At 33.6% G+C, this 20,480-nt stretch overlaps 1 pseudogene; it reads right to left on the reverse strand.

The window, feature by feature from the left end:
- Positions 1-14,137, reverse strand: part of LOC137222999 (small nuclear ribonucleoprotein Sm D3 pseudogene) — a 32,474-nt pseudogene extending 18,337 nt beyond the window's left edge.
- Positions 14,138-20,480: the final 6,343 nt, after the last annotated feature.

Genomic DNA, 20,480 nt, shown 5'->3' on the forward strand with positions numbered 1-20,480 from the left:
AAATTTAATATGGAACCAAACAAAATATTCATATTGACTTTATCGTTGCTTAGTGTTTGTTTGTTTTCTGGGATGTGAATCACAGAGATGGGGGAATGAAGTCCAGCCACATACTTTATTCCAAAGAACTCAATCTGGAGTCAGGAATTTCTAAAGCCCAAATTTTTTTAGTAAACTTTTCTTGCCATTTGTGCAACCCATTGTCCTGCCTAGGAGTCAAGTTTCCTATTTGTAATCAAATCACCACTAGGCCCAGTCATATCTAAATTTCTAAAATTTAAATTAAGTTCTAACTACCCTTTGTCCCTTATCACTCTTAGTATTTTATTTAATAAAATAAAAATTATGTTAATATTTATATAATATTTTTTGAATAGCCTACTCTTGAACTCTTTAAGTTGGCCTTAATGACTTTTAAATTCAGTTGGCCAGGGTTTGCTTTAGGAAATAATAGAAAACACAGTGCATTAATTTTTTGACACTGTGACTTCCTGGACTATAAAATAATTGAAAAGCACATTCTTTTGTTCTTTGCACTTCAGTTTTCTTTATTATTCTAAATATTTCTAAAGATACTGTACTTTGAGAGCTCTATAAATTTAGTGCCTTTATTTAAATAATAAAATTAGAGAAATGTTGGGGAAAAAAGTAGAGGAAAGGTACACATCATCTTGTATTTTCTTGTGTCCTTGTAACCATTTCATGTTCTTTTCAATTTTTTGATCCCAAAATAAATGTGTTCATGCACCTACACATTCAAATGAAAAGATGGATGAAGGACAAAAGGATTTAGCTCCAAAGAAACAGGACAGTAAAATAAGCTGTTAAAAATTAGGGCAGCATGATAGGCAGGAAACAATTAGGGCACAGCAATTCAGAGATAGGGAGAAGTAGAGGGCAAGGAATAACATAATATGACAAGTGAAGAATGAGCTGGGTCTTTACATTATAAAGGAGGAAGATGGAGCACCTAGATAGGGAAGGAAAATCAAATGAACATCTGCTGACTCCAAATAAGGTGTCAATACTCCAAAGGTGAGATATGAAACTAAACAGGAAAAGCAGTAAAGGGCTCCAGATTGTTTATTAGAAATTAGAGATTCCATGAAAATGAAAGAGATTTATCTGTTACTGTAACCAAGTTTTTAATTGCTTTTGTAAGTTTTTAATAGATTTTAAAAATCCTAATATATTGTCCATGGTGGATTTGATTTTAAAATACCACAATTGAAATGATTCTATTTTACTTAAGTATTATTCAAAAATTCAGATGGTGTCTTATATGACTGAATACTTTAAAACTTTATATAACCCACTGATATTCTGCATCATAATTAAAAATTAAAATATTTATAATGTAATAATAAATTTTTTCATATAAGAAAGTAAAATATAAGGTCCATTTTTGTATTCTTCCAATTTCACTGCTGATTTGTTTCCTAAAACTCATATTTCAAAAATGTCTTGACATAATTAAACAAACAAGCAACAATCACTTTTCTTCCCAAAATAACAAGAACAAGAATAGGAATAAGAATTAGAACAACAACAATAAAAAGAAGGGCCAGATGCGCTAGATAACGTAGGATGTTTTTTAACTGAAATTTTTATCTAAATGATATGAGCACTACACGAGGAACAGTAGTTTGAAGGAATATATATACTCTCAGTGTGAGACAAACATCATTTACCAAAATCTCACTGACTTCATAGCTCTTGAGAAGAAAACCAATAGAAACCAGTAAATGTCATCCCATGCCTAACCTGTATCAGTACTCTGTGCCCCGAATGCTGTTACTTACTTAAAAATAATTTCTGCCTGAATCTTTGTGAGCTCCCAGATGATAACAGTAAGGTAGTGATTTTGCCACTAATTCAGCAAGGATGAAATTTATTTGCTAATATCTAGAGGCATTTTGACAGAGTTTAAATGTGAAAAACTGACTCCAAATATTTAGACTCAATTACCCATGTGTGGAGAGACACTTTTTAAAAAGAACTAATGACAATCACAAGGATATTACGCAGCTAAGATCAAAGAATAATTTACTGTGATGTGAAAAAAAAATAACAAGATTTTGCAGTATCTCTTGTGGAAATGGAAATTCACTTCTTTTTTGTTATTCAAGGATAAGCTCAGAGGGAAATTCATCAGTTTTATATCCTCAGGTGAATCTATGAAATATATTCTGTAAGTAGTAAAAGTAGGTTTGTCTTCAAAGTTTCTTAACTACCATTTGTATTTATTGTTTAATGAAAGCCCTCCTCCCAACCCTTGCCATGATTCATCCTTTTTAATTCTGTTACGACTTCTCTTTTTGTACTAATTTCTTTGATACAATTTATTCTTAAAATACAATCTTAATTGCTTGCCAGAGGACCAAAAGTCTCAAGACAGTACCAACATTCCATAACAGTTTATAACCATTGGAGAACTATGGTGTTTGCTCTGTACTTAAAATTCCCCATAGACTTAGATGTTCAACTTATTGGAAGCTTAATATAGGCAATTTTGCCATGAATCAATAAACTCATACACATATTTACAGAGAAAACAAGGAGATTATGTTGCAAGAAAATTAATTCTATTATTCTCTAGAACTTGAAATAACTGTGCTTTAAATCAAATATTTTGTTTATTATTTACGATCATTCATATTTAGATTACAGGTACCAATGTATAATTTCCTTCAAAAAATAACATAACCTGTCAAAATGATAAATAAGCACTTACATTTTTTCTTAGCTAAATCTTATGCAATCCCTCCCAAGGGTATTTATGTCTTTGCATCCCAGGAGCCCAGCTGTATTCTAAATCAAGTAACAAAGACACCTACACAAACCACCTGTGTGCTACTAAATATCCAGTCTCAACTCTACCCTCTTTTCCTTGCCAAGAAGCTATAGTCCATCTCTTGCTTTGATCAAGATTTTATATTTCTTCTCATTATCATGACCACACATTCCTTTTTGGTCCTAAAATAGGTATCAAAGAACAGATTAAGTAAAATTATGATATACTGATTTCCAATTCAGAATCACCACTTTAGGGAACAAAGACGTTCCATGCAGCTCCCAGGAATAAGGACACAGTGACATGGACCTTCAAGAAACACTATCATTGTCTTTGGTGTCTGATCCTTTAATGATTCCTGGGTTGGGATTTCAGGTCTGATGTCATTCCTTCATTCCTTCATTCAATTGCTTGTTTAAGAAAACTATTTTTAGTGTCCATTATGTGCTAAACACTGCCATGGTAGGGGGCATAATAATAATAATGGCCAACTTTATTGGATGCTTACTATAGTACTGAGTTAAAAGCTTGACACTTATTTGTCATGATATATCTTGCTAAGTTGTCTGAGGTATGTGCTAATGTTATGCCCACTCTAGAGGAGAGCACAGTGAGGGTTAAATAAATTAAACAGCTTACTTCAGCAGGGTTACACAGCTAATCAGGAGCAGAGTACAATTTGAATCCAGGCACTAGAACTCCAGAGACTACACTGTTTATAACTTAAAAAAAAAAAAGGATTTCTGGTGTAAGAATTCTCATAATCTAGTGGTAGAGGTGAAGAATTAATCAGATAATGGCACCATAGTTAGACTAGCATAGAGCTATGCATATGTTGTTTTGGTAAAATATAGAAGGTGCAATAGTACATTTAGAGGGAAAATATTTTTTGGATCAGCCACCTAAATTCATTACCATATTGCTTCCAGTGCCTTTAAATAAGTTGTTATGCAAGATAATACATGGAAAAGGTTCAGTGTATCCTATAATTTATATATGTGAAATTATGTTTATTTGTTTTTTTGTCTTTTCCATATCTATCTATATTCATGACTGGCATTTTCCACTAATTAATTAATCTATTCATTTATTTTATCATTGTCAGCAAACATTCATTTTTTGTTTGCTTGTTTAAAGAACTTTTGTAGATGCAGGAGATTTAATTTTGAACAATTCAGACAAGATCCCTATTCACACAGTGTTTTTTTTCTGGAATATTTTTGCGGAGATGAATCTTCTCTGATTCTTAGGACATTTTGACGGTAACATGAAACTTCTGGCATTAGAGCATTTTAGACTCTCTGAAGGGTACGTCTAATGCAATGTTGCTATATTCTTCTTTGAGGAAAATTGTTTAAATACTGCAAATTTTAAATTGATAATTTATTATTCTACTCAAAGATACTTCCTTCCAGATATATTTTTAATGATTATGTATTTAAAAATCTATACTGCTTATGCCATATATATAAAATATCTATTGCACTCCAAATACAGGAAGTTATTCGGTCGAAATAAGATTGATAAGTAACTGATGCTTGAATTTAATATATTTCAGACGCTGTAAAGTGATATGCATAGCAACAGAAATAGGCATGGTTTTATCCTCAATGAGCATATAACACAAAATCATATTATCAGCACTGGCAGATAAAAAAGAAAGGGTTAATACCAAGAGACATGTGAAACGCAAACATGAATGGAATACTGCATAGTAGGTACACACATAATATCTGCATATGTGATTGACTGAACATGAAAGTTATACATTGAAGAGGTGAGGGACAAAGAAAAACGTGCTGCTGAAATGATATTCAGCCCCAGACACTATCTCATGTGTCATCTTTTGATAGTAAAATTCTGAACATAACCAGGTTAATTAACTTAATGAATACGAGGCCCAATAGTGACTAACACGTTTAATACTCCCATGCCTTTTAGATTCAATCACTCTTAAAAACATATTTGAGTGGCTGCTACAACATACAGCATATTAATATCTGTTCTATATTATGAAGCGTAGAACCTGCTGAATTTTCATCTTTCTAATAATTAGCTACAATACTTCATGATAAATCTTACCTTTATATTATCTCTCCTGCATATCTGTTGATAATTGACACATTTATATTTACTCAAAGTGAAAATAAAGCATGTTTAATGGATAAAATGAATGCCGAGAGAAGGAGGATTTAGATTTCAGGTTTCTCTTCTGAGTTAATATACCAAGGATCTTAGTCTGCTTGAGACTCCAAACTTTAGAGCAAGTTTTCTCAACCCTGATAGTACATAGAGAAACTTTAAAAAGATATCTATATACAAGCCCTACCCTTGGTGATTCTGATTCATTTGGCCTGGAAGTAGGGTTCATCATTTTCTTAATGTAAATTTTAACATCTGTGTTATTTCAAAGCTTCCCAAATGTTCTGAATGGCAACCATGTTTAGGAATCACCCATCCAAGTAAGATGTATTGGTTAAGATACTGATGGGAAATAGATGCCACATTTAAAGAACTAATTTCTCCATATTCCCTCTGGTTTCCTGGCTTTGAGATTCTGGTTAGGCGCCATGATAGTTTTTCATCTATTTTATCATATCATCTAGTGTGATCCCCTGCTAAAAAAAAACAAAACCAAGGGCTTCCCTGGTGGTGCAGTGGTTGAGAGTCCGCCTGCCGATGCAGGGGACACGGGTTCGTGCCCCAGTCCGGGAAGATCCCACATGCCGCAGAGCGGCTGGGCCCGTGAGCCATGGCTGCTGGGCCTGCGCATCCGGAGTCTGTGCTCCGCAACGGGAGAGGCCACAACAGTGAGAGGCCCGCGTACCAAAAAAAAAAAAAAAAAAAAAAAAAATCAAAACACCAACATTGTGGGACAATCATCCTTTTCTTTTTCCTAAGTCCCTTTTAATTACTTTCCATCTTGCTGATTATTTCAGTCACAGTGACCTCTTTGAAATATGCCTGGTATACTCAAGCCTCGGGCCTTTGCACTGTGTTTTTTCTTGATTCAAAAGACCTTCACTCATAGAAACAAATGGCTCACTCTGTCATCTTCACAGATTATATCACATCGTCAGCAAGGTCTACTCTGAGTAATTACAAACCTGTCTTCTTGACCAGCAGGCTCCACCCATTCACCTTATCTATTTGTTTGTCTCATTGAAAGTACTGACTTCTAACAATGATATATTTTATTTCTTTTAGTATTTTTATTTTGTATCTCTCTCTATTACAATAGTCCCATGAGGGCAGGAATCATTGTCTCCCAGTGTTTGTTCACTGTTGTAGCCCCAGAACCTAGCCCACTGTAAGCACTATAAATGTTTGTTGAATGAAACAGACATATCCACCATGACAGCACAATATTCTCACAGTATAATTTACTTGATTTAGAAATAAATGAAAGCAATTTCTGTAACTGATTTATAAATGAATGTTAAAAGAATAGCTATCACAACTTGTGGGATACAGCTGAAGCATTATGCATAGGGAGCTTTTAACGCTAAATGATCAATTTTCAGAGAAGGCAGCATCAAGATAATTAGCGAAACATATGAGCTACAAAGTTCAAATACTTAAGGCAAAATATGCTGACAGAAAGCCAAAAGAAAAAATAATAAAAATTAAGTGAAAATTCATTTATTTCATAAAAGAAATGATATAGGCAATTTTGTCTAAGTGATTAAGGGAAAAAAGAGAGAAGACAAACATACAATTTTTATAAAAAGGGATATGACAATCAATGCTACCAAAATTAAATAGAAAAGTGCATATTGTGAATAATTAGAGGCAATATATTAAAAAATGTAAATAAACTAGATGGAAAATTACGATAAATTTACAACTTAACAAACTGACATACCGAGAATTGTAGAATCTGAACAAGCTTATAGTAATTAAACAAATAGAATTAGTAGTTAAAAACTTTTTACCAAGAAAATATCAGGCTCCTAGAAGGATTTACAGGCATATTTCATCAAACATTTAAGGAAATGTTAACTCCACTTGTACACAAACTCTTACAAAGGAAAGTACCACACCTTCCTAAGATAGCCTCAATGAGACGAGTACACATGGTATCAAAACCATTAAAGGACATTATGGGAAAGAAATATTTAAAATTAAATTTACTGATAATCACAGATGTCAAAATCCTTAACAAGTTATTTAACCAAATCTCACAGTTTATACACAGAAGAGAATACATCTCAGACATATAGATTTTCTCCAAGTATGTAGTAGAATTTCAGCACTAGAAAATCTGTTATTGAAATCACTACATTATCTTTAATTTTATTATATATGGGATTAAAATGTTTTGATAAAATTCAACAACCTATCTTAATAGCAACTATGAATAAAGACTAATCAAATAAAGTACATCTAAAAAATCTCTACCTAATTACATAATAATGGGAATGTCAAAAGCACTTTCTTAAGATTTTGAAAAAGATAATGACATTATTTATGTTTTTATGTTTTTTTAGGGCTATTTATGTTTTTTCTAGGGCTATGGTTAGTACATTGTAATGGAATAAAAAATGTTAATAATTGAAAAAATATGTAAATAAACATTCATTATTTGCATTTGATAAAATTGTCTACATAGAGTGTCCATAGACAGATGAATCGATAAAGATGTGGCACATATATACAATGGAATATTACTTAGCCATAAAAAGAAATGAAACTGAGTTATTTGTAGTGAGGTGAATGGACCTAGAGTCTGTCATACAGAGTGAAGTAAGTCAGAAAGAGAAAAACAAATACCATATGCTAACACATATATATGGAATCTAAAAAACAAAAAAGGTTCTGAAGAACCTAGGAGCAGGACAAGAATAAAGATGCAGATGTAGAAAACGGACTTGAGGACACGGGGAGGGGGAAGGGTAAGCTGGGATGAAGTGAGAGAGTGGCATGGACATATATACACTACCAAACGTAAAATACATAGCTAGTGAGAAGCAGCCACATAGCACAGGGAGATCAGCTCAGTGCTTTGTGTCCACCTAGAGGGGTGGGATAGGGAGGGTGGGAGGGAGACGCAAGAGGGAGGGGATATGGGGATATATGTATCTGTATAGCTGATTCACTTTGTTATAAAGCAGAAACTAACACACCATTGTAAAGCAATTATACTCCAATAAAGATGTTAAAAAGAAAAGAAAATTAAATGTTTAAAAACTTAAAAAAACTGGAACTAATTTAAAAAATTAAAAATAAATTTTAAAAATCTGGAACTAATAAATTTGTTTAGCAATACTGCTAAATACAAAATTTATAATTAAAATTGAGTTGATTTGCAATTCTATATGCCAGCAATAAGTAGTAAGTAAAGTTTAAAGAATACCATTTGAGAGCTTCCCTGGTGGCTCAGTGGTTGAGGGTCTGCTTGCCGATGCAGGGGACACGGGTTCTTGCCCCGGTCCCGGAGGATCCCACATGCCGCGGAGCAGCTAGGCCCGTGAGCCATGGCCGCTGAGCCTGTGCGTCCGGAGCCTGTGCTCCACAGCGGGAGAGGCCACAACAGTGAGAGGCCCACGTACCGCAAAAAAAAAAAAAAAAAAAAAATTGAAAAACATATTTAGATAGATACATACCTACATACATTGTGTGTGTGTGTGTGTGTGTGTGTGTGTGTGTGGAGGGGTATATTTTAGGATATATATCTAAATCTAAGAAAAAAATGTCATTAAATATGTATAAAAAATTGTAATTCAATACATGCAAGACTATTATGGAGAATACGGTGATTGAAATATAAGCAAATGCAGAAATATACCATGTCTGGATTAGAAGTCTCAGTATTACTAAATGTCTGTTTTGTGAAAACAATCTTTAAATTCATTCTAATTTTGGAACATTCATCGCATTTCGTTTGTCTATTTGTCTATCCTGAGAAAAGACCATTCTTCTATATAAAATTTAGATTTAGTTTTTCTGTTTCTTTAATAATTCCTTTCTGGAGTAAGGAAGAATTGCTTCAATAAGACACACAGAACAAATGATGAAAGGAATAATTGATTTATTAAAATAAGATCTTAAGTTGATCAAAAGTCAAGCCACATACTGGGAGAAGGGGAAATATATTTGTACCTGATTAGTATACCAAATATACTATACCAAATATATAGTATACCAAATATATGTGGAAATTATTTTAAAAAATAAAATATACAATAAGAAAAAAATGACAATAATTAATATAACATTTCTCCGGAGAGAAAAAAGTGGTCCATTAATATTTAAAAATTCACTCAAGCTTATTAATAATCAGAAAATGCAAACTAAATTTACAATGAGAAATCCATTTCACACCTGTAGTCAAGTAAACAGTATAATTTCCAACAATTTCTGAACCTGTATAGGTTGTAGAGTAATCCACATTTTGGCACTAACTAGTAACTTTGAATCTTATAATCTAATAATTACATTCTTTGGTTGTTTCTTCACTGTATAACAGGGGATAGTAAACTTGTTCAGGAAAATGTGAAACAAATCCAAATGTTTATGGACAGTAAAATGGATAAACATACTGTATGCACATGTATAATAAAATATAGTGGGTAAAATAAATAAATGGTATTTATATGCATTAATATTAATGAATCTCTTTTTTTAATGAATCTCTTAAATGTGAAAAAGAGTCACAGAATACATATATGTATAATATTATGTAATACATAATATATATAGTAGTTTCCATTTACAAAAAGAGTAAAATTAAAGAGTTTATATAGAATGGATTCATAAGTGATAACATCCAAACACTGAAAGGGAAAAATTAATAACATTCAGTACATTTGTCTTCTTTGGAAGGAGAAAGGCACATGTAATCAAGGAGGGTCACGCAGAAGGAAAGAAGTACTGGCATTGTTCAGTACAGAGGTGTTTATTTACTATTTTTCTTTAAACATATTCTCTTTTAATATATATTTCACCATAATTATAAAAGAGATATGCTTTCCAAAGAGTGGAAGCAAAGCTCTTTCAAAATGCATGGACTTTCCCTTCATTGAAGTTTCTGGGAATCCAGCGGTCTGGGGCTTACTGTGACATCCTTCCAAAATGAAAGTAATGAAAGTTTTCTAAACTTTGAATCCAGTGTACTGGGCAAAATGTAAAAACATGTTGGGCCTTCGGGATTTTAAAAGAAATAGTTTGGCACATTTAGAAATCACTTCCCCACCCTATTTATTGTAGAAAACTGTAAGGCTGCCTGGTTTAAGCGATCTCAGAGTTGAGAAAGAGTCTCCACTGTCCTGTCTGCATAAAAAACAGCTCTATTGCTTGACATTTGAATCAACAAGTGGAAAATTCAGATTCTCTCTGGAGGAAGTAGCAAGGTTTAATTGGAGAATTACACAGAAGACCACTGTAGTTTTGGAGCACAAACATGCCCTTTTTCTCAAATAACTATTTTCTCTTTGAGGATCACAGTCTCCCTCTTTGATTGATCTCCATAGGGCCTTAAAGTCTAAGCTGCTTTTCAAAAACTGCATTTCTTTGGACGTTTCAAACAATAAAGGTATTTGTGGCTAGCAATATATCATTACCAAGTAGAACTGGCATACTAGTTACATAGAGGGAAAGGCTCCCAGAACTCCTGAATACACGAATACTTGCCTGAGCTGACAACTGATCGTTCCAGTATCTTACTTCTGCTGTATTGCCACCTTCCTTTCAGCTGACATGCACTGCTTTAAAATTTCAAACTTAGTTGGCTCTGCAAGATATACTGTCACCCACCAAAACTGCTGCAGTAGACAGCTCCCTCAGATGTAGTCTGAAGGAGAGAGAGAAAAGGATATCTTTCCAATTGCTAAAACTTTAAGTATTGTATGCCTGTTCTCTTTGCCTGGAAGGAGAGACAAGAGGTGTGGATATATGTCAGTATGTGAAGAGTGACTAATCATTTGGCTGGATGATCAGGGATTTCCATATTTAAAAAATGGAAGCTAGGTGACAAGGAGTTCTACAGATCATACTTTGTAATAGAGTATTCTAAAAAGGTCTACTACTGTGAGAATATTTTTTAGTATTTTTGTTTCCAGTTGCACGCTCATTTAAAGATTGCAGGGAAGAAGTTGGAAAATAAAATAGAAGTCATTCAGCCTCTTTCTACAACAATATTCTTGGAAAAAAACAAAAGCAGCCATGAAATCACAGAGGGGTTTATTCTGGGGTATCTCACCAAGGCTGAATTGGCTAAGTGATGCATAAACCTTTAGAATTCACTTAAATGCTTTCAGGAAAGCAAGCAATGGAAAGAAGGCTGGAAGGAATGAAGGGAGGGAGGAAGAGAGAGAGAGAAAGAAGGAAGAAAAGAAGAAAGTAAGGAAAGAGGAAGGAAGGAAGGGAGGAAGGGAGGGGGGGAAAGAAGGAGGGAAGGGGGAAGGGAGGAAACATAAACAAACACGTGCAAAAATAAAACAACAAAACCCCAAAGCAAACTGTTGTTAGATACAAGATTGAAAGTAGATCTCTGGCAACAAACTAGGTTTCAGGACATGCCACTTTCACTCAAGTTACTAGAGCCTGGAGAAATTTTTAAAACTCAAAGCATAAAAAAAAATCTGGGAGAGAAAGATAACCTGGCTTACACATGTGGATTCTCAGGAAACTGCTCCACCCATTAAATCCTAAAATACCTGAGTACTTAGTTAATTGTCAGGTGCTTCAGTTCTCACAGAGTTACTAAGAACAACTTTTGAATTCCTTGGGCTAAGAGACAGAGGATGTCAGTTGAGTTGGCACACAAAATTAAACATCTTAACTACTATATTGTCAACTTAGCTTCTGATTATTTTCCAGAGTTCACTGACCCACTTCACTTCCAGATGGCTAGCGACATGTGATGTGCAGAAGGGAGAAGGCTAGGTTGAGGAAAGATTAATGCTGGGTTGGCTTAAATTGCTTAAATTCACAGATTTGATTTTTTTGATTTGTTTATACGTAATAAGGTGTTAGCAAAATTGCTCAAATAACATAATTATTTATCTCATTTGAGTATGGTATGAAAATAATATATAAACAGTAGGTAGTATTATAGGCATTTATTTCATAGCATTGCATTTTAGTTATAAACGTTTACTTTATTTGTATTGCAATTATGATATTTATTTTGGGAGAAAACACTTTACTGTGGCGGGTGGATTAAAACAATGGCCACAATACTTCCTCGCATCCCTGTACGCACACCCCTTGGCAAAGTGAGTTTACAGTTCCTTCTATCAAGATCTGGATTCTATTTTCTCACCCCTTGAATGTAGCCTAGTCAGATGGCTTGCTTTGTTGAATAGGACTTTGGCAAACATGATGCTGGCATAAGATTCAAATGTTCTTGAGCATTCGGGCTTGCCCTCTCTTGCTGTGGTAAACATAAGACCATCACTCTGTGAACAAATTACTAGCCATTTAAAATACACAGTTCAGTGACATTTAATACATTCACAATGTTGTAAAACCACCACCTCTATGTAGGTTGTGTAGGAAATATTTCCATCACCTCCAAAGAAAAACCCATACCTTTTAAGTTCCTCATCGACCACCCCCGCCCGCCCCCTGCCCCAGCCCCTGGCAACACTAATCTGCTTTCTTTTTTAAATTTTTTTTTAAATTTTTTATTTTACTTATTTATTTATTTTGCGGTACGTGGGCCTCTCACTGCTGTGGCCTTTCCCGCTGCGGAGCACAGGCTCCGGACGCGCAGGCTCAGCGGCCATGGCTCACGGGCCCAGGCGCTCCACGGCATGTGGGATCTTCCCGGACCAGGGCACGAACCCGCGTCCCCTGCATCGGCAGGTGGACTCTCAACCACTGCGCCACCAGGGAAGCCCACTAATCTGCTTTCTGTCTCTATCTATGGCTTTACCTATTTTGGATATTTATATAAATGCAATAACACAATATGTGACCTTTTATGTGTGGCTTTTTTTGAGATTAGCAAAATATTTCTGAGGTTCATGTACATTGTTGCATGTATCAGCACTTCATTCTTTTTATGCTGAATAATATTACATTGGATGTATATACCACATGATCTTTATCCACTCATCTGTAGATGAAGATCTGGATTGTTTTCACCTTTTGGCTAAAGCAAATAGTGCCTCCATGAACATTCATGTACAAGTATTTGTTTGACTACCTGTCTTTAATTCTTTTGGTATATAAGCTAAGAGTGGAATTGCAGGGTTAGATGGTAATACTGCATTTAATTTTTTTGAGAAACTGCTAAAAACTGTTTCAACAGTGCCAGCAGTAATGTTTCATTTCTATTATTATTATTATTATAGCTACTCTTGTGGATGTGAAGTGGTATCTCCCTGTCATTTTGATTTGCATTTCACTAATGACAAATAATACTGAGAATCTTTTCATGTTCTTGTTGACTCTTTGTATATCTTTAAAAAAAAATGTCTATACAAGTCCTCTGCCTATTTTTTCCAGTTTTATAGAGAAACAATTGACATATATTACTGTGTAAGTTTAAGTCATATAGCATGATAGTTTGATTTACATATACTGTGAAAGGATTACCACAATAGGTTCAGCTAACATCCATCTTCTCATATAGATACAACAAAAAGAAAAGAAAGAAAAAAGAAAAAATGTTTCCCCTGGTGATGAGAAGTCTTAGAAATTACTCTCTTAACAGCTTTCCTATGCATCGTACGTCAGTGTTAGCTATAGTTGTCACATTATTCATTACATACCTAGTCCTTATGTATCTTATAACTGCAATTTTCACTTTTTGACCAACTTCATCTTTTTTTTCTCAGAAAAAAAAAAAAACACCCATATTTATTTAGTTAAACATTTCCCCTGACCTAAAGAGAAAGATGTCAAAAACAAACAAACAAACACCTAGGACATATACATAAGCATGTAGCCCCACCTCCACCCTGGAACCCAGATAACCTACAAGCAAAAATAAGGGCGAAGTTCCATTCCAGAGATAAAATTGTCTTTGCTTCTGGAAGATATTTCCATATCCCCTTCCTCTCTCTTCTTCCCATAGCCACTTGGGCCTTCAGAATAGCAGTTTTTCCCTGGCCAGCCCCAGAGCCTTGGTTTGTATTTTTCATGTTCTTTAACATGGGTGCATTTTTCAGCATGTCAGGCAAAATCGGAAGGCAGATTTTGCTGCCATGGATGTACACCTGCTCCAGCTGTGCCACTAGGCTGTCTTTGGACTGTGATGTTGGACAGCTACCTGTCCATGCTGTGCTTCACCTCAATGAGCTTACCTTTATACACCTTGCTGGTGTTTGTCTCACCTGTCCTGACGTGGCCCTCGGCCCCGTGTAGGGCTTTAAATGGCACAACGATAGACATCTTGGTGGGAAGAGAGTTGACCTACAGTTTTTTGATTGGCTTATTTGTCTTCTTTCGTTGAGATCTAAGAACTCTTTATATATTTTGGACACTAAGCCCTGTTAAAATATTTGATTTGCAAGTATTTTCTGCCAACCTGTATATTGTCTCTTCCCTCTCTTGGGACAGCTAGAATTCTCATACATTGCTGTTTGGAAGGCAAAGCTGTATAGCCATTTTGAAAGTAGATTGGCAGAGTCTTTTCCTGTTAAACAATTATTTATTATATAACTCTGCATTTTCACTCTTAGGACATTTTCCAAGAGAAAAGAAAACTTATTTCAACACAAAGACTTTTATGTGAATGCTCATAGAAGCACTATTTATAATTGTTAAGAACTAGATTTAATGCAATATTCATCAAATAGTGACTGGATAAACAAAACAAGTTGTGCTCTATGCATATTAAATATCAAGGACACATAAATATAATTATCTATATACTATTGACTCACTGTGTTTGACCCACTTAATTTCAAGAAGTATTTATGTGGACTGAGACTACTCTTGCAATGTAAGTAGGACTTAATTTCAAAATCATATTTTTAAAATTTATATTTCATAAATCATTTTTATTAAATAATAAATGTTCCACTATTCATTATTTGATATTTTACTTATATTTTATACTTTTCTGGGAAGTTTAATGACATAGTAAAATAATTACAGAGAAATGAAGCAAATACAGTATAATTTATTTTATCTTAAGCTTATTCCCTGAAAAAACAAAGTGGTTTGATGCATTCTAAGCATGTCAAAAGCAGACAGACTAGTATCAAAAAATGCCTAAAATCTTAAAAAGAAAATTTTTTGCCATACTGTCATTTATGTAGTTGTAAATTTATTACTTTAACTTTTTGATTTCTGATAATATGTTTCAAAGAAAACATTTTAATGACAAATTATTAGCTACAAAATCAGCATTTTCAAACTGTCATTGACAGGAAAATGATAAAGACAATCATAATACTTTTATAAGGGGAAAATCCATTTGTGAGTCAATCAGAAAATTAAATAAGAAAATATTTATGGTAATGGCTCATTCACCTGCAGTAGTTATATTAGGTTACAGTTCCCTTTATGAAAAATATTTTCCGGGACAAAAATCACTTAAACATATTTTAAATGAAACTAATTTAATAATAATAGCAAATACTTCTATATTTTTTACTAAATTTCACACACTATTGTATTTGCTTTATATATATTAACTCAATCCATACAACCCTATGTCAAGAGTACTATTATTGTTCCTATTTTAGAAGTAAGAAAATTGAGGTGTAAAAACACAATTTGCAGATACTTATCCAAAGAATACATGATGCAGCTTAGACTCAAATTTAGGGGTCTAATTCAAAGACCTTTTTTTTTAAAAGAAAGAATTATGCTGTGCTGCCTCTCTTAAGATTAAAATGTTAACTTTAATGCAACAAACTTTAACTTTAATGCAACAAACAATATAGCTATGCTTCCAGAATTATGTCTGTGAGGAAATTCCACTTGCAGAAGAAATGCTTCTTGGGTCATCACTTGTTTTACAAATGAAGAGGAGGTTGCCAAGGTCATGCCCTCTCTTAAAATATGAGCTTGAACTACTGCAGTGGGAGCCAAGTTTAGTTCAGAAGAGCTCCCCTGAAGTGAGCTGCCAAGAGTAGTACTAGCCTAGGGGTAAAGCCTGGGGCCAGAAGCAAGGTGAAGAATTCTATCTGAGCACATCAACCTGAAGTTAGGGACCACAAGTCAAAGTGACTCAAGAAAAATGAAAAACCTGAAAGATTCTATAACTATTAAAAAATTCCATTACTCTAGGAGATGGCTCATAAAGGATATTGCTGCGATTTATGTCAAAGAGTGTTCTACCTATGTTTTCCTCTGAGAGTTTTATAGTGTCTGGTCTTACATTTAGGTCTTTAACCCATTTGGAGTTTATTTTTGTGTATGGTGTTAGAGAATGTTTTAATTTCATTCTTTTATTTGTAGCTGTCCAGTTTTCCCAGCACCATTTATTTAAGAGACTGTCTTTCCTCCATTGTATAGTCTTGTTTCCTTTGTCATAGATTGACCATAGGTGCGTGGGCTTATTCCTGGGCTTTCTATCCTGTTCCATTGATCTATATTTCTGTTTTTGTGCCAGTACCATACATTTCATGACTGTAGCTTTGTAGCATCAGCCACTATGGAGAACAGTATGGAGGTTCCTTAAAAAACTAAAAATAGAACTACCATATGATCCAGCAATCCCACTCTTGGGCATATATCTGGAGATAAACATGGTTCAAAAGGATACATGTACCCCAGTGTTCATTGTAGTGCTGCTTACCATAGCCAAGACATGGAAGCAACCTAAATGTCCATCAATGGATGAATGGATAAAGAAGATGTGGTACATATATACAATGGAATATTAGTCATTAAAAAGAATGAACTAATGCCATTTGCAGCAACATGGATGGACCTGGAGATTATCATACTAAGTGAAGTAAGTCAGACAAAGACAAGTATCATATGATATTGCTTACATGCAGAATCTTTTAAAAAATGATACAAATGAACTTATTGACAAAACAGAAACAGACTCACAGACTTAGAGAATGATCTTATGGTTACCAGGGGGAAGAGTCGGGGGGAGGGATAAATTGGGAGTTTGGGAGTGACATGTACACACTACTATATAAAAAATAGGTAGCCAACAAGGACCTACTGTATAGCACACAGAACTCTGCTCAATATTCTGTAATAACATAAATAGGAAAATAATTTGAAAAAGAATAAATACATGTATATGTAAAAAAAAATTTTTTTAAACGGTTATAAGAGAAAAAAGTTCCAGTACAAATATAATCTGTGTTTCTAAAACAGTAGCCCACAATTCAAATATTGGAATTTTAAATTACATTAGTAACAATGGCAGTGAAATTAAAATTATTGAGAATAAATCTGAAAACATACATGTAAGACATCTGTGCAGAAATCTGTAAAACTGTTGAAAACTTTGAACAAGGACTAAATTAATGGAGAAATATCCCATGTTCATTCATAGGAAATATCAGTATCATACAGGTATCTGTTATTTTCAAATTGATCTATAGATTTATTATAATTTCAAACAAAATTTCAATAGGGTTGTATGATAAATGTGACAAGCTGAAACTAATAATGAATGAGGAGAGCCAACTTTTCCAGTATGCAATGTAAGCACAAGGATAGAAAACAAATGACCACGAGAAAACTGTAGAGAACCCAGGGACTTACCCCTAGATATTTGAAAATGCTATATATATGACAATGATGAAATCAAAAACTTGTGGAGGAAAACAGAGTATTAAATAAATGAAACAGAAAATTATGTTCATAAGTAAGATAAAAAAAAGTGATGCTTATACCTTACAAAACAATGGATCTCAGATAGATTAAATAGGAAAATATATTTTTTAAAATTTTTAACTAAAAGGGCATTAATATTTCAGCACTGAAGGAGGAAAATGTTTCTTAAGCAAACTTTACTATTTGTAAAGAAAAAATTGATACATTTCACAATATAAAAATTTAAAACGTGTCAATTAAAAAAAAAAACACTGTAACAGAACTAAAAAGACAAGTCTCTTGGTTGAAGGCAATAGGACTATAAAGAGCTGAGGATGGATTAGTATACAGATTCATTTTTTTAAATTAAAATTTAAAGTAACAAAAATAATGTAATGAGATGTGCAGAAATTTCCCATAAGTCTAAGTACATATGGACAACTAATACAGAGAAGTATACTCTGTTTCATAAAAATCAGGAAAAGACAAATTAAGGACAAAATAAGAAAGTATAAATTAAGGACAAAATGAGAAACTACATTTTACTAAACAGTTGGCAGAAATATGGGCTGGGATGTGGGTCATATGGAACTACCTGCTGATGGCAGCGTACATTGATAAAACAAAGTTGGAAAGCCTTTGGTTTTGTCTTGTAGGATTGAACATAAAATCCTCTATCTTCTAGCCATTCCTATTAGTATAATCTCTGGAGAAACTTTTGAACTTGGGTGCAGGAATGTACAAGAACATTCATAGAAATTTTATTTTTAAATATTTTTTAAAATAGGCACAAATTGTCTACCTGCATGACAATGGATAATAAGTTGTGATAAGGTCACCATAGTCTGTAGTAGTGTAAATGAATGAATTACAACTATACACAGCAACATGGATAAATTTTAAAAATCACAATGTTGGAAGTCTCAGGATACTACCTGTAGGGTGATGTTTTTATGAAATTCAAAAATAAGCGAAACTAAATTGTATGTTTTATAACTTGTATATTTTACATCTATTGTTCACTCTATTAAATATTACTGTGAAAGGATAAAACAATGTATTTTTACTTACATTTTATTTATTTATTTATTTATTTATTCTTTTCTACTGTCTTTTTAAAAAATTTTATTGGAGTATAGTTGATTTACAATGTTGTGTTAGTTTCAGGTGCACAGCAAAGTGATTCAGTTTTACATAAACATATATTCATTCTTTTTTAGATTACTTTCTCATACTGGTTATCAGAGAATATTGAGTAGAGTTCCCTGTGCTATACAGTAAGTCCTTGTTGATTATCTATCTTATATGTAGTAGTGTGTGTATGTTCATACACATACTTACATCTTACTTAAAAAGTGAATCCAGAAAGTGTTCGCTCATTTCAAATCTGACCACTCTCCACTACAACTCTTTTCACCACTGACTCTCCACTTTAGTTGAGCATTTCTACATTATATCCTCTAAAGCTAATCTGATTATTTTTCTTTTAAGATAGTAATTAATGTTTATCCTTTTAGACTGAATTAAGACTTTTTTTTAGTTATAACATGCTTCAGTTAAAAAACATATCTAAATTTTTGTGGCTAAAATATAATGATAATATACTTTATCTGATTTTAATTTCTAAAACAAATATTTAAGGTAGTTATGTGGATTATTCTAAACTAATTTATGCACATGTAAATAAAAATAAAACTCAACTAGCTTAAAGGGAATAAAAGGAATCTATTGTTTCAGCTCTGAATACCTCTGGGTTATCATTTTTAGGTAAGTTTATCCATATGGTGTGTGGGATCTCCATAAACAGATCCAAAACTACATGGTCATTACATCTGTTATTGTGGAAATAAAGACAAAAAATACTGCCATGTTCTTTGCAATCTGCATGCTCATGGTTAAAACAGTTTTCCTTGCATTTAGCGGTCTCAGAACCGCCTTTGATTTTTTTTTCTTTTTCTGTGGATAGGGCTTGGTTGGTGGGAGCTGTGCATATGTCTAGCCAAGGAGGAGTGAGTGGTGTCCTCATAGGTAATTTCAAGAAATAGATGTCTTTGCTCTATCCTCACGGATACATCAAACGTCATGAGAGTCTCTGGCCCGAGCAGGACATAGTTGAAACATAAAAAGCAATTTCTTTAGAGGTATGGGAACGGAGCAAGATTCTTTGTAGATATGAGTGCATAAGATGAAGTAAGAACATAAAAAGAGCAGTAGAATGTACCCTTTCAAGGAAAGTGAAATAGAAGAGAAATAACGAGTTAAGTTTAGAGTGGAATGTGGGGTTAAAAACATTGAAAAACAGAGGGGGCACTCCAGAGTTCATTTTGGAAACAATCTGTTTCTTGAGCTATCAAACTGCCAAGTTTTGTGGCTGTATCCAGTGTTTCTTAGTCAGAAGGTAGGAGAGAGAACTGGATACAGAATTCATTTAGGTTTGGGTCAGCAAGGTGTGTTTCAAACAACAACAACAACAAACCCCCAACAAATCAACAAAGCAATGGATTTGAGCATTTTGTCCAGAGAGGTCAAATTTATGGATTTCAGGTTCTTGGGGTTTAGGTACTCCACAAAGAAAGAAAGTAAAAATTGAGATACTGAAAGACAATATGAAATTTAAGAGATGTTATAGTGATTATACAAGATGAGTATTCTAGGATAGACATTTCTTTTCTCATTTAATTACTAGGTCAAGGTAAAAGGGTCATAGGTGAATGGCATGATGCTCAAAGGAGGACGATGTGATGAGTAATTAATTGCAAAATGGTGGAAAGATAATCAGTTAGTATATGAGGGAGATTCCTCATCTTTGCAGATACCATCCCACCAATGGCAATATTTGTCATCTATATATTGTAACTCTCAACTAATTTTCTTAGCCCAGATTTTTCTCCTGCAGTCCAGGCCTGTGTTTTCCAATATCTTCTTGGTATTTGGACAGATTACATAGGCACCTAAAACTCAACATTTGCAACACTGCATAGTATTATATTTTCCCTAAAAA

The sequence above is a fragment of the Pseudorca crassidens genome, chromosome 4 (assembly GCF_039906515.1).
Source record: "Pseudorca crassidens isolate mPseCra1 chromosome 4, mPseCra1.hap1, whole genome shotgun sequence".
NCBI lineage: Eukaryota > Metazoa > Chordata > Mammalia > Artiodactyla > Delphinidae > Pseudorca > Pseudorca crassidens.